The sequence below is a fragment of the Bubalus kerabau genome, chromosome 14 (genome assembly GCF_029407905.1).
Source record: "Bubalus kerabau isolate K-KA32 ecotype Philippines breed swamp buffalo chromosome 14, PCC_UOA_SB_1v2, whole genome shotgun sequence".
NCBI lineage: Eukaryota > Metazoa > Chordata > Mammalia > Artiodactyla > Bovidae > Bubalus > Bubalus kerabau.
The window spans coordinates 43,951,952-43,967,605 of NC_073637.1; the positions used below are offsets into that span (position 1 = coordinate 43,951,952).

At 37.6% G+C, this 15,654-nt stretch overlaps 1 protein-coding gene across 1 annotated transcript in view; it reads left to right on the forward strand.

The window, feature by feature from the left end:
• The window catches only part of PKIA (cAMP-dependent protein kinase inhibitor alpha), a 96,393-nt gene that overhangs the window by 42,826 nt on the left and 37,913 nt on the right, over positions 1–15,654 (forward strand). The window contains exon 2 of the mRNA XM_055546329.1: positions 14,794–14,921. The gene's annotated coding sequence lies outside the window, so the exon portion shown is untranslated. The remainder of the gene's footprint in view (positions 1–14,793; positions 14,922–15,654) is intronic.

Consider the following 15,654-nt stretch of genomic DNA (forward strand, 5'->3'; position numbering starts at 1 on the left):
CTGTATATTGTCACCCTCCTTATTTAACTTATATACAGAGTACATCATGAGAAACGCTGGGCTGGAAGAAGCACAAGCTGGAATCAAGATTTCTGGGAGAAATATCAATAACCTCAGCTATGCAGATGACACCACCCTTATGGCAGAAAGTGAAGAGGAACTCAAAAGCCTCTTGATGAAAGTGAAAGTGGAGAGTGAAAAAGTTGGCTTAAAGCTCAACATTCAGAAAACGAAGATCATGGCATCTGCTCCCATCACTTCATGGCAAATAGATGGGGAAACAGTGGAAACATTGTCAGACTTTATTTTGGGGGGCTCCAAAATCCAAAATATGCACTGCAGATGGTGATTGCAGCCATGAAATTAAAAGATGCTCACTCCTTGGAAGGAAAGTTATGACCAACCTAGATAGCATATTCAAAAGCAGAGACATTACTTTGCCAACAAAGGACCGTCTAGTCAAGGCTATGGTTTTTCCAGTGGTCATGTATGGATGTGAGAGTTGGACTGTGAAGAAGGCTGAGTGCTGAAGAATTGATGCTTTTGAACTGTGGTGTTGGAGAAGACTCTTGAGAGTCCCTTGGACTGCAAGGAGATCCAACCAGTCCATTCTAAAGGAGATCAGTCCTGGGTGTTCTTTGGAAGGACTGATGCTATAGCTGAAACTCCAATACTTTGGCCACCTCATGCGAAGAGTTAACTCATTGGAAAAGACTCTGATGCTGGGAGGAATTGGGGGCAGGAGGAGAAGGGGATGACAGAGGGTGAGATGGCTGGGTGGCATCACCGACTCGATGGACATGAGTTTGGGTGAACTCTGGGAGTTGGTGATGGACAGGGAGACCTGGCGTGCTGCAATTCATGGGGTTGCAAAGAGTCAGACACGACTGAGTGACTGAACTGAACTGAGCTGAGCTGAGTATTAAGTACTTTACAAGCATTCTTTAATCTAAACAGCTTCCCTGGTAGCTCAGTTGGTAAAGAATGCACCTGCAATGCAGGAGACCCTGGTTAGATTCCTGGGTCAGGAAGATCCCCTGGAGAAGGGACAGGCTACTCATTCCAATATTCTTGGGCTTTCTTGGTGACTCAGATGGTAAAGAATCTGCCTGCGATGCCGGAGGCCTAGGTTTGAGCCCTATAGATAGTATAAATGTGCCCAGGTGATTAAGATAGCATGATCATGTACAGGCAATGAAACTGAGAAAGGGTTTTCTGGGCTGATAGTTAAATTTTGGCCAAGACATTAAAGAGAGAAGGGATGAGCTTTAGTGGGGAGACTGGAAAGTTATTCATTGGAGGGAGAAAACACTTGATGGAAGCCTTGTACTGCTTGCTTAAGAACTGTGACCTGATAACTTGAAAACTGAGGTTCTGGTGAAAACTGAAGGCATATTTTTTGTAGTGTGAAAAAAATTAATAACCAGTATCTATTCATTTGTTCATGTTTGAACATGACTGTTTGGTAAATGTGTTGAAATGACTTAAGCTCTCTTTCAGGTCTGGACTAAATGTTTATATCACAGCATCAGGGCCCATGGGGCAGCATTTGCAAGTCCAAACTTAACTCCCTCTTTCTTAGTGTGGGAGGTGAGTATCTGTGGACTTGCAAAGCAAACAACAGCAACAACAAACTTGTAGTATTTTCTTTTATCTATAATTATTAATAATGTTGTGAAGAAACCCAATTTGATATATTTATGCCAAAGTATAAATGAAATCTTTTTTCCCAGTTTTCTTGGGATTTAATTGATTTATAATATTGTATTTGTCCAAGAAATAGAATGTGATGATTTGGTATATGTATATATTGTGAAATGATTACCACAATAAATTTAGTTAAGCTCAATTCACATAATTATAAATTCTGTTTTTGTAACAAGAACTTTTAAGATCCTTAGCAACTTTCAAACATACAATATGGTGTTGTTAATATGGTTATTGTGACCAAGCTGCACATTATATCCTCATTTATCTTATCTCATTTATCTTATAAGTGGAATATAAGTGGAAGTTTTTATCTTGTGATCATCTTTACTCATTTTCCCTATCTCCAGCTTCCTGCTCTAGCAACCATCAATCCATTCTTTCTATCATAAGTTCAGTTTTTTAGATTTTACATATAAATGAGATCATAAAGTATTTATCTTTGTCTGATTTATTTCATTTAGCATAATGCCCCAAGTCCACCCATGTAGCTACAAATAGCCATATTTCCTTCTTTCTAATGGCTGAATAATAGTAGGTTGTTTTACATCCCATTTTATTTATCCATTCATCCATCAAAAAACAGTAAGATTGTTTCCATATCTTGACTGTCATAAATCCTACGGTGAACACGGAGGTACAGATATCTTTTGGGGGTAGTAATTTCATTTCCTCTGGATATATAGCTAGAAGGAAAATTGCTGGCTCGTATGTTAGTTGTATTTTAATTTTTTTTGAAGAAACTCCACGCTATTTTCTATAGTGGCCGCACCAATTTACATTCTCACCAACAGTGCATAAGTCTTTCTCTTTTCTCAACATGCTCACCCAACACTTGCTATCACTTGTGTTTTTGATACTAGCCATTCTAACAGCTGTGGGGTGGCATTTAGTTAATTTAATTAGTTCTTCCTATAGAATTTTACTCATTTCTACATATATTATCACATAAAGATTTTTGGTCATATCATAGTATCAACATGATAACCTAGATCAGCTAATTCTGTGTTCTCCATTTAAATAACAGTAAATCACACAAATATTTCTGAAAGAATATTATAATTAATCTCCAAAGATAGTTTATAATTCTGTATGCTCTGCTTTCATACACATGTGGCATTCTTTTGACTTTCAGTATCTATTTATTATATTTGCAAGGCTTTTGTTAAAATAGCTGGTACACAAATCATTTCCTGATTGCCACATGATTCTATTTGTATTTTTGAGTTATTAACCTTTGCAATACAACAGTGGCTGGAAATTAGAAGGCAAAATAGTGCTTCCTTTTGGGACTTTTTGGAAAGAATACTTGTAAATCTGAATTACTGATGAAAGAAAACTGATTTATTTTGCATTCTAAATTTATATGGCACTTTCTTTTAAGCTAATGTAAATTAGACTAATTATAAGCTATCCTTTTTCCCACCAGAGCAAATAAAAATAGATTTTGTAGAAAAGTTTTTTCCTCTCCACATATTGAATCATTGTTCTCCTCTTCTTTGAAAGTTAATTCTGATGAAGATGTATTTATATCTCATTGAAATCTTTGGCAAAACCTTGGCATCCCTTTGAGTAATGACATACCACACTATGCATGTGTGCTTAGTCATGTCCAGGCTCCTCTGGCCATGGGATTCTCCAGGAAAGACTACTGGAGTGAATTGCCATTTCCTCTTCCAGTGAATCTTCCTGACCCAGGAACTGAACTCTCATCTCATCTCCTGTATCTCCTATATTGACAGGCCATTGAAATACCTTTAAACAAATGAACAGTAATAGCTTAAATGGCAAATATTACTAATATTGATGCAATTTACTAAGGAGAATATATTAGAATATATTAAAATGAAGATAGACAGTGAAAGAACAAATTTAATTTTCAACTAAATATCGCATTGATATTTAGACCATTGGTTAAAACATGAGAACAGGTTTCTTCCACTTCAGGGAAGCAAAATACTTGTAGATCACTTAACATTTATAAAGCATGTTCTCAGTCTGTAGGTATATATTTCCTTTATATATGTCATTTAATTTAACTACATCCCTCTGTAATTGATAGCATTATCCTATTTGCAGATGGGAAACAGGTTCAGAAAGATTGAGAATGATAACTAATCCTAGTAAGTAGCAAAACCTAAACTGATCTAATTCCAGGGCAAAGCTCTTTCTGACACATCAGTGTGGGTCTTTATCTCTTTGAAAACTGATGAACATTAAGAGCTTTCTTCCAGAAATATGCGTGGAGAAACAACATGAGCAGTGATAAATCAGTAATCTCAGTAAACCATTAGTGTATGTGTGGTCTTGCTTTCACTGATAGATCTTTTTGCAAAATTGCTTTCCTCTGAGATGGTGGACTTTAAATATTTTCTCTGGAGGCTTTTCTAAATTATAACTATCAGAAAATGTTTTGCTTGAAGGCTAAAGAAAAATGAAAGCTTACTTAACTACACCTCATAATTCCTGTCAGGGTAAGTATTATGAACTCTACATCTGCCAGGATTCAAACTTAAATAAGGTGCCTCCACAAACTGTTCATTTCTCTATGATTTCTTCCTGACATTTTGAAGTAGAAATAATCTGATAACTATTCACGAAGGAGAGAAACACTTTTTCTTGATCCTCAACATCATGTTGCTGTAGGCTAATTCTTACTCTCTTCCATTGCCCCTTAATACAGAGAATGTGTTTTGGGGCCTCTCCCTCAGTCTGCTCCACTCCGAGTGCATCTTACATAAACCTTCTCAATCAGCCAGTTTTTGCGAAATGGTCTTAGGGTTGGTTATCCCCTTGTATGTATAATTCTGAACTTGTCTACAACTTAAAGTCAATAGAGCGTAATGGTTAAGAGAATTGGCATTGATTTGCAAAAAAGTCGCACACGACTTAGCGGCTGAACAACAGTAACAACAACCAGACCAGAGTCCAAATACTGCCTATGCCCCTAATTAGCTGTGCAAACTTGGAGAAGTCATAAAAGACGAGAGTCCTCATGCAGAAAATGGTATAATAAATGCATCTACCCCATATGGCTAATGTGAACATTAATGGAATGTGAGATAGTGCATATTAAGCATTAGCACGGCCTGGCTCTTGTTAGTCATACCTGCTCTTATTGTCAGTTATTCACTTTATATTCCCGGTTTCAACCCAGTGCCTAATATATAATAGTTGTTCAACACATATTTACTAGATAAAACTAGTTCTGATACTTAAGCAATGGGCCAACAGCAGAGTAGACACCCCTACTTATCACTTTGTCCTCAGAAAGAGAGAATAGAGGCAAACCAGTCATCATCATCTCTTTTCTCACTCTAAATTTCCCATCCAGCCCCAGTAATAAAATAATATTCCTGAACCCTAACAAATTAGAGAATTTTTCAAATCATACTATTTGAAAATGGTCAGGCTTCCCTAATCTAATAATGGACTTTGCAGGTGGTGCCAGTGGTAAAGAATCCAACTGCCAATGCCCGCCAGAGATGCAGGTTCGATTCCTGGGTTGGGAAGATTCCCTGGAGTAGGAAATGGCAACCCACTTTAGGTCCCAGGACCTCAAGGTCACCAGGTATATATTAATGCAGTCTAGTTAAGATAAATGATTATAGTTCATAAACTGCTTATGAACTCATTTGTGCCTTTTAAAATTTACCACCTGCAAACTGCTTTGTTCACCTGTGAGTTCTCCAAGTGTTACAACAGACAGTGGCACGTGGAAGGTATTTAGGAAATGTTTGTTGAATAAATGAGTAAATATGTGAATGAATAGAAACTGTGAAACACTAACACAAGAATATTTTTCTTTCCAAAAAATAATGAAAAATTTTCATTCAATAAGAATCATTCTTAGTACTGATAGATAACTTAGTAGTTCCTATTCAATACAAAATGTTCCACTCCATTTTTTTCTGATATTTTACAAGTTATTAATTAATGGTTTTCCTGGTAGCTCAGATGGTAAAGCATGTGCCTGCAATGCAGGAGACCCAAGTCTGGCCCTGAACTAGATTTTCCTTTTACATTCCTTCTCTGTTCAGTGCAGCGCCTGGGTAGCTAAGAGAGGAGCTTGGTTTCTCAATAGCCAGCACCTTCATTTTAGAGGGTTTGTGGGTTAGGTCTTAGTCTCTAAATTACCATATCCATGAGACTTATTGGCATTCTCTTTAAAATCAATTTAAGTCGTGTCCAACTCTTTGTGATCAGTTTGCCCAAGTATATGTATATCTGGTTGTCTGCTCTCTCTCTTTCTCTCTACACACACACAGACAAGCACACAAAGAGAGAGATTTTCCTTGACTTAGGATGGGGTTATGTCCTGATAGACCGATTGTTAAGTTGAAAATATTCTAAGTTGAAAATGCATTTAATACACCTGACCTACTGAACAACATAATTAATTATCAGGGCTTCCCTGATATCTCAGTTGGTAAAGAATCTGCCTAAAATGCAGGAGACCCTGGTTTGATTCCTGGGTCAGGAAGATCTCCTGGAGAAGGGATAGGCTACCCACTCCAGTGTTCTTGGGCTTCCCTTGTAGCTTAGCTGGTAAAGAATCCGCCTGTGATGTGGGAGACATGGGCTAGATCCCTGGTTTGGTAAGATCCCCTGGAGAAGGGAAAGGCTACCCACTCCAGTATTCTGGCTTAGAGAATTCCATGGACTGTATAGTCCATAGGACAGCGACTTTCACATTCACTTTTCTTTCACTTTCAAAGGCAATACAAAGATCAATGCTAATGAATTAATGGGTTTGGCAGTGAACTATTTACTGACCTCTATTTTCTTAATGAGATATGAATCAATTCACCAGCTGAGTCTGAGGGAAGCAGAGAGGATGGAGGAAAATTTGAGGAGAGTGGGTAAAGCCTCTAAGAAAATGGTCCTTAAGAGGAATTAGGAAGAACTTACTGGTAAGTCTGAGCAGTATTTCCAGTCTTGAAAACCCATTTGAAGGTGGTTTGGTCGTTAATTTATTGGAATACCAATTTGCCCTGCCAAAAGATATTTTTCACATGCCTGGCTATGTTATAAAGAAGTAGAAAAGAATGAGAGATAACAACCAACAGAAAATTCAATTAGTGTTTTTAAAAACTTCTTCTGCTTACCCCACTCCCCTTCTGGGGAGCCTTCACAGACACAGCTGCCCTCCCAGTCACACGTACCCCAACAAGGCAGCACTCCATTATCAAAAAATTCAAGGAAATGGAACATAGATTTCCACGTTGTTAATTTAGCAAACTCAAATATTATACATAATATCTTCAGTTGGCAAAAATTTTTGCAGTATAATTTAGTTTGATCTTTTAACAAGTAATTTGTCAATGTCTAGCAAGATAAAAATGTTAATAGAGTATTACACATTAATTCTAATTCTGGACCCTTATGCCAATAAATAATTTACATCCATAAAACTATTATATAAATAAAAGTGCTCATTATCACATCATTTTTAATAACAAAAATTGGAAACACCTTTAATTGTTAATAGGAAAATAATTTAGTAAATTATACCCACTTATTAGAAAATTACACAGTTGTTATAATTACAAGACTATGAAGCAAAATAGAATAATGCTTAATGAGGAAAGTATGAAGAAAGCTGACTTAAAATTTTGTCTCCCTTGTGACAGTGATTATATAAACATAATATTTATTAAAAATTAAGATAAGATTTTGAAAGCTCTGTAACAGTAATAAGGATTTTATGTTTGTTTCAAAATGTTTTTAACATGGCTATTCTTTATAATTTTTTTTATAGGCATAATAGGTTTTTTCTACTCCCTTTCTTAAGAATGTCTGATTATTACTTCATTTTTCCATTTCATAGTTTCAAATAAAATCTGTGATTTTATCGTCAGAGAAGATTAGACTTAATTTGACACTTCATAATTCCAAGTTATTTGGTATAAAAAGACCACATGCACTTGTAAGTTCTTTAAAAATATAATTTCAAGACATTTTTTGTGCTTAATCTTGCCTAGTCTGGAGATTAAGCAAACTACCTAAAACTGCTGGCACTTTTTTTTTTTTTTTCATTTTTCTCCTTTTTATTCATTTATCTTGCCCTTCACAGAAATGATAACAAATGAGTCTGCAGGTGCAACTGCCAATTTCTTAAATCCCTATTATCCACATTACAAAATCATACTAGTAAGAATGTTTCCATTATTTTCAGAGCTCTTTCGTTTTTATGCTTCAGCATTCTGTAGGACGTATCTTATATAAGTGCAAAACTTGGATTCAACTTCTGGAAGCTTTTGATTTCTTAGTTCAAAAGTAAGAGATCCTTAATTCAGCCATATGATTCATAATTGTTTGTACAGTAAGAAGCTCCTAAATCATGCTTTGATGAATACCTGGCAGTTTTCTTGCCATTTTCCAAAAGTTCTTTATTAAACATTCTCTCTCTCTCTCTTTCTCTCTCTCTCACACACACACACAAACACACACACATTTTGATTAAAAACACAGACTTTGTCGTTATTAAGTTTAAGATTCTATTTCCAGTTCTATAGTATCTGGGCCACTTCTCTTTAGGCAAGTAACCTAATGTCTCTGAATCTTGTTATTTTCATCTCTAAAATGGGGATTACAATTACATCAGAGAGTCCTCAAAACATCTGTAGTGATTTCAGAGTTTCTTTTTCAGAGTCAGGTACAAAGCAGGCACTCAGTAAATAACTAGTGCTTTTATTAATTTATTACTATTTCTGTGTTTAATTTTAACTGAGTCAGTGAGTTCCTATAATAAAATGCAATTTCCAGTAAATCAAGTAACACCTGTTATCAGCAAAAATTTTAACTGAGTTCATTATTTTCTATGTAACTCAGATTAGTGTTCTGCCTTTTTTCTGTGCCATATGTAGGTGTTCAACAGATGAAGTTAATAAATGTATGAATGCATGAATGTGTAGATGAATGATTAAATGCTTATTTTTGACAAGGTAGAAAAAATATAACACAGTGGAACAAATAAAATAGCCTATGGAGAAAAATGGCAAACTCACATATGTGCCCAGGGCCAGCCTAGGAAAAATTGCTTTTTTTTTTTTTAAGGAAAAAAATGTGTCAAATAACTTATTTAGCACTAATAAAAATAATGTCATATCAACCATGCTAAAATAGAACATTGAGCTACAGTTCCATTAAGTGGTATTGTGCCAGCACTCATTCAACAAGTTGTGCCCGACTCTGCGGCCCACACTCCTCTGTTCATGGGATATTCCTGGCAAGAATACTGGAGTGGGTTGCCATTTCCTCCTCCAAGGAGTTTCCTGGGAATCGAACCTGTGTTTCCTGTGTCTCCCACCTTGGCAGCTGGATTCTTTTATTGGATCCTTTTATCACTGAGCCACTTGGGAAGCCCCTGAGTGACATAGTCTAAATTTATGGAGAACTTTTGAGATGGCTGATAAAAAGATGGTTGAGTAACTTTGAGCAGAAAAGATAGAAATGGCTTTTTCTACATTCTACTGTGCCTTTAAATAAAATGCTTCATAATCTTGCTGCATAGCTATATGTCATTTGGCTTTAGGCACCTATTGTGATTTACCCTGTGAAGATAAGGTTTTGCCATGGAGAGGATTTGTAGAAGTAACACACTTTCCAGTACCATTGGCAACCACAAGTACCAAAACTCCAGTTTAGGTGAAACTACCATCAAATGATAATATCATTTCCTTGTGAGTGTTTTGGGAAAAGATGGGCAGGAAATGTATAAAAGTCAATCATTTATTGACTGAAATAACATTTCATCATTTTGAAAACATAAAATACATTAAAGTTGGCAGAGCATCGTACGTTAATATTTCACTGTACTTTAGACATGGCCTACAATCAATTGCCTACCTACAAATTGTAATAATTTCTGCCCTTTGAAACACTATCATTTACTAAAGTCCATACATTAGTCAAATGCCTTAGTTTTTACCTAATTCCCTTCTTCTGTTTCAGGATTTCATTCAAGACATCACACTACATTTAGTTGTCATGTTTCCTTAGGCTCCTCTTGAGATTGATGGTTTCTCGGACTCCGTGGTTTGGATGACGAGAACAATTTTGAGTTAGTCAGAATTTTGTAGGATGCCCATTATTGGGATTTGTTTGATGCATTTTTCGTGATAAGATTAGAATTATGTGTTGTGGGGAGGAAGACCACAGCGTAGAAGTGTCGGATCACAAGTGTGCATAGTGTCAGCATGCATTATGAATGCTGAGTTGATCTTGATCACCTGGCTAAGGTAGTGCTTTCCAGAGTTCTTCATTGTAGAGTCACTCTTTCCCCCCTCTTCTCTTATACTTTTCGGAAGGAAGTTCATGTCCTCAGCCCACAACTAAGGAATAGGAAGTTATGCTTAAGATGGAGTATCTACATAAACTATTTGGAATTCTTTTTCACAGAGTTTTGTCTATTCTCATTTATTTATTTATGAATCAAATTATTTACATCAGAAGAACTCATGGATTTTTATTTTATATTTTGGGTAATCCTCTAACTCTATTTGTTGCTTAAATTGCTTTAGTCCTGAACCTTATGAATTCTTTCAGTTGGCTTTTGTGCCACTTTGATGTATCCCCATTTGGATGGTTTGTTTGTTTTTACACGTCCATACCCTATATGATGGTCTGAGCTCATCTTGTATATTTACTGCCCCAGTCTTAAAATCAGCTATTTCTTCAAGGATAACTAGATCTTCTTATTGGAGAATGGTATTAGACACGAGGATCTGGGTTTGGAGTATGCTAATTGTGATGCAAATGTCGTTGCTTCCAGGTCTTCTCAGCCGACAAAGCAGAGATAGTGTGTGTGTATATTAACCATATATATATACACATATCTATAAATATCTCTCTACGTAACTGTGTATTAAGCTAATATGAATATTAAACTAAATATGAATGTATATCGAGGTTTCCAACTCTAATCTGTTATCACATAGATCATTTTAGCCCCATTTCTTGCTTATCTTTAAATTGCGACTCCAGCAAAGCACTTGACTTTTAGAAGTGAGAAAGTAAAATTGTAGCAACTTTGGGAAGCCACGTTATCTAGCAGAATAATTCTTAAAGGGCAAGGTGTGCGTCATCAAATTTTAATTTACAGGAGCCTCCAATCCATAACCACCAACAGAACACACAAAAAGCTTCAAAAAAAAAAAAAAACACCAAAAAACCCTGTTCTTCCAAGCCTAAGTATGAAGAAAGGGGTTGCTAAAAACAGAAAACTGTTTGGGCAATACACACACCCTTCAGTGGAGGGTACCTGGTGGTTCAGATAAAGAATCTGCCTGTAATGCGGGACACCTGGGTTTGATCCCTGGGTAGGGAAGATCCCCAGGAGAAGGAAATGGCCACCCACTCCAGCCATTTCTCACCTGGGAAATCCTATGGACAAAGGAGCCTGGCGGGCTCTAGTCCATGGGGTCACAAAGCAGACGTTACTGAGCGACTAACACGTTCACTTTTCACACTATTCAAGATAAATGCCAATGGAAATATTGCACCCATTCCCTACTTTCTGTGATTTTGGTTGGGCCAAGTGAGGCTATGATCTTCCATGCCACCCCACTCCTGCCCTCCAGAAAAGGTAGCACTCTGATTCCCCACCAGGTTTGCAACCCACTCTAGTATTCTTGCTGGGAAAATCCCATGGACAGAGGACCTAGTCAGACACAACTGAGTGTCTGCATGCACACATGCATCCATAGTGTGTATGTCAATCCCAATTACCCTCCCTCTTCCGCTTGGTATCCATAAATTTTTCTCTATGTCTGTGTCTGTATTTCTGCTTTGCAAATGGATCATCTGTACCATTTTTCTAGATTCCATATATATGCATTAATATATGATATTTGTTTTTCTTTTTCTGTCTTACTTTACTCTGTATGACAGTCTCTAGGTCCGTCCACATCTCTGCAAATGACCCAATTTTATTCTTTTTTATGGCTGAGTAATAGTCCATTGGGGGTTCCCAGGTGGAGCTAGTGGCAAAGAACTTCCCTGCCAATGCAGGAGACATAAGAGACATGGATTTTGATCCCTGGGCCAGGAAGATTACCTGGAGGAGAGCATGGCAACCCACTCTAGTATTCTTGCCTAGAGAATCCCATGGAGAGAGGAGCCTGGAGAGCTACCATCCATAAGGTTGCAAGAAGTTGGACATGATTGAAGCACTTAGCATCAGTTCAGTTCAGTCGCTCAGCTGTGTCTGACTCTTTGCGACCCCATAGAATGAAGGACGCCAGACTTCCCTGTCCATCACCAACTCCCGGAGATTGCTCAAACTCATGTCATCAAGTCGGTGATGCCATCTAACCATCTCATCCTCTGTCTTCCCCCTCTCCACCCGCCCGCAATCTTTCCCAGCATCCGAGTCTGACAGTGAGTCAGTTCTTCACATCAGGTGGCCCAAGTATTGGAGTTTCAGCTTCAGCATCAGTCCTTCCAATGGATATTTAGGACTGATTTCCTTTAAGATTGACTGGTTTGATCTCCTTGCAGTTCAAGGGAATCTCAAGAGTCTTCTCCACCACCACAGTTCAAAACCATTAATTCTTTGACACTCAGCTTTCTTTATAGTCCAACTCTCACATCCTTACATGACTGCTGGAAAATAGTGTGTGTGCAACTTAGCATGCACACACACTATTCCATTGTGTGTATGTGTGTGTGTTTGTACACACATCTTCTTTATCCATTCCTCTTTTGATGGATATTTAGCTTGCTTCCATGTCCTGGTTATTGTAAATAGTGCTGTAATGAACACTGTGGTATACGTGTCTTTTAGAATTGTGGTTTTCTCAGGGTTTATTCCCAGTTTTCGGGATCATATGGTAGTTTTATTTTTAATTTTTTAAGGAACCTCCATACTGTTCTCCATAGTGGTTGTATCAATTTACATTTCTACCAACAGTGTCTAAGTGTACTCATCTTTCTATAGCCAGGATTATTATCACCCTTCTCTAGCAATCCAGCCAGAGTAGTTCCAGAATATACTGTCCACAGCAAGAATTAAGATCTTATTGTGTCTTCCTATAGCATTCTGTAATAATTTTTACTGTAATTATGAATTTTATTTGAATGTCACATTACATTTAATTCTAGATGGCAAGATAATGATTTTAGTAACAATAACACTAGTGTTAGCTTAACCCATGATATACTCTAGCTGTTCAATAAATGTTTGTTGAAAGAGTGAATGAATAAATGAATGCATGAATCGTCAGCTTGAAATCTTAATCATTTTACCTTTAAATAATCTGTTCAAATACATAGTTTTTCAAAAAAATAAGGACTTAGGATCCTAAACTTCATTTGATAGAGGAAATTTTTACTGACACATTATCTTTAAATACCTCCAGGTAAAACAATTAACCCAGGAATTTAAGGTTATCCATTTAGACTTGCAAGCCAGTAACTAATACCTCCTGCCCCCACTATATCAGATGGTATCAGTGCTCGACTCATAACTCCCCAGCTTCATCATTCCAATATATACTGATAGAATCATCTAACATATGCAATTAGCCACTCTAGGACAGGTCAGAGGAGAAGGCAATGGCACCCCACTCCGGTACTCTTGCCTGGAAAATCCCATGGAAGGAGGGGCCTGGTGGGCTGCAGTCCATGGGGTCGCTAGGAGTCGGACACGACTGGGCAACTTCACTTTCCCTTTTCACTTTCATGCATTGGAGAAGGAAATGGCAGCCACTCCAGTGTTCTTGCCTGGAGAATCCCAGGGACTGGGGAGCCTGGTAGGCTACCGTCTAGGGGGTCACACAGAGTCGGACACGACTGAAGTGACTTAGCATAGCATAGCATAGGACAGGTCAGAAGTGTACAGGAGTTAATATATCTGGGTGTAGCTCTCAACCAAGGACAGAAGGGGACTGGAAGATAAGTACTTCAAGTTTCTCACTCAGTCTTGAAATAACTCTGAGACATGTTCTATAGAGTTTTAGAGAACTCCCCTGGAGGACTGACAGCAGTTTTCTGCAGGAGAAATCTGTTCAATAATGTACCTCTATTGATTTATTTCCATATCTCTGCTCTCAAATCCCACTCCACTCCTGAGTTTTCTGGAAGAACCTCCCAGATGAATAGTTTGCATTCAAATTCTTGCCTCAGGCTCTGCTTCTAGGGGAATTCAAATGATAGCATCCTACCAATCCAGTGCTCCTACAGAGCCATCACTGCTACAAGTATGAAGGCATGGCTCATTTTGGGTCACCCTGCCTGCATCCTAATACTTTTAAACAGATTGGAAACAGCCTGACCTTGAAGAGAAAAATAGCTTATATGAGAATGGCCAATGGATAAAGGAAAAGAGAGACAGTGCCATTTGTTTTCCATTGATGATAGTATGAAATTTACACGCAGATGGTCTAACAGGTGTGACTATAATTTGAGGAGACTGCCCCCTTGGTTACTAAGGAAACTGCTATTATTATTGTGGAAACACAATCTCACTTTATTGCTTCACTTGTAGCCTTTTTCTTAACTCTAGTATCGCAGCCAACAGATTCATTCTTTTCCCAGGACTTCATCACAAAGAGACACACATGTGCACATACACATATACACACACACTTTTGTGTATGCCAGTGCTAGAGAAGACAAGCTCATGGTGCGTGTATGCGATGGATACTGTAAATTACAGGTCTCCATGAAATACTCTTCTGCAGGTTTCATGAATAATTAAGTTTAGTAAAATTAATAATTTCCTAAAGATCTTGATGAAAACTGAAGAAAGAAAATTCTAAAGAAAACAACTTAGAAACCTGCCTTTTTGCCCTCACTTTGTGCCTTAATGAACAAAGGAAAACAGGGACTTTTTTTGGAAGTCTTTGCTTGGGTTGAAGACTGTACTATTATGTTAAGTTTATGAGTATGTAAACTTTTTCATTTCCTGCACTGGCAGGTTCCTTACCACTAGTGCCACCTGGGAAGCCCATGCAAACTTAGGAAGCATGAAGTTTCCAAAAGCTGTTATACAGTTTAGAAGATGTATGCTTGGATGTTTACTTAAAACTAAAAAATGAGGTCTATATGTACAAATAATTTCTCTTTTTGTATCCATTTCAGTTTTCCGAGTTTCTGGAAAGGCCTGGTATCTCCAAAGGAACAGTTTCTGATAGAAGTTTGGAGGTCTGATTCAAGAAAAAATAATCAAGGATAGCCAATGAATTGAGGACAAGAAGGTTTCCAATCAGGTAGGAACACTTAATCTCATACAATCACCTTAAATAAAGTGTGCTGTTAGCTGGATATGATACAACTGCTTGGAAAAGATGGATTTATAACCTACCCTACAAGGAAACTATCCCCAGTTCCCTTGGAGGTTGTAGTGTTTATCAGAGGGAACCTTGGGGGAAAATGAGTACAATAACAGTATGATGCTTTTATCCATTTTTAGCTCATTGTTGCCACGTACCCTTGGTGATCATGGTGCCTGTGATTTAGTCCCATGAGCTTAGGTATGTTGAACAGCAGTTAACCCTTTTTAGTATTTTCTCCCAAGACAAATCGTTTTTATAGGTTTTTTTCCATGATCTAGTAGCTTATCACAATTAAGCATCAAGTCTCCTAAATGAGGTATAGTTCCATTCATTCTAAGGAAATTAGCTTGATTCTTATTGGGACACATCTTGGTCTTGGCACATAGTGAATTCACATAAGGAGTTACAAGGAGAAGAATGGGACATGGGAAAGAGGAGTTCATTGTTCCTGTGCACATCAGAACTCCTCTGACAATTGTATTTTCATTAGCAATGTCAACTTAAAAAATATTCACAACCTAAAGGTTGAGAGTTATGTTTTATTTGGTGGGAATTTTTAGGACTTCAAGATCAGGAGGCAGCATCCCAAGTAACCCTGAGAGAACTGCTCCTAGGAGGTGAGACGGGGAGCCAGGTTTTATAGAAGTTTTGCAACAAAGGGCAGGTA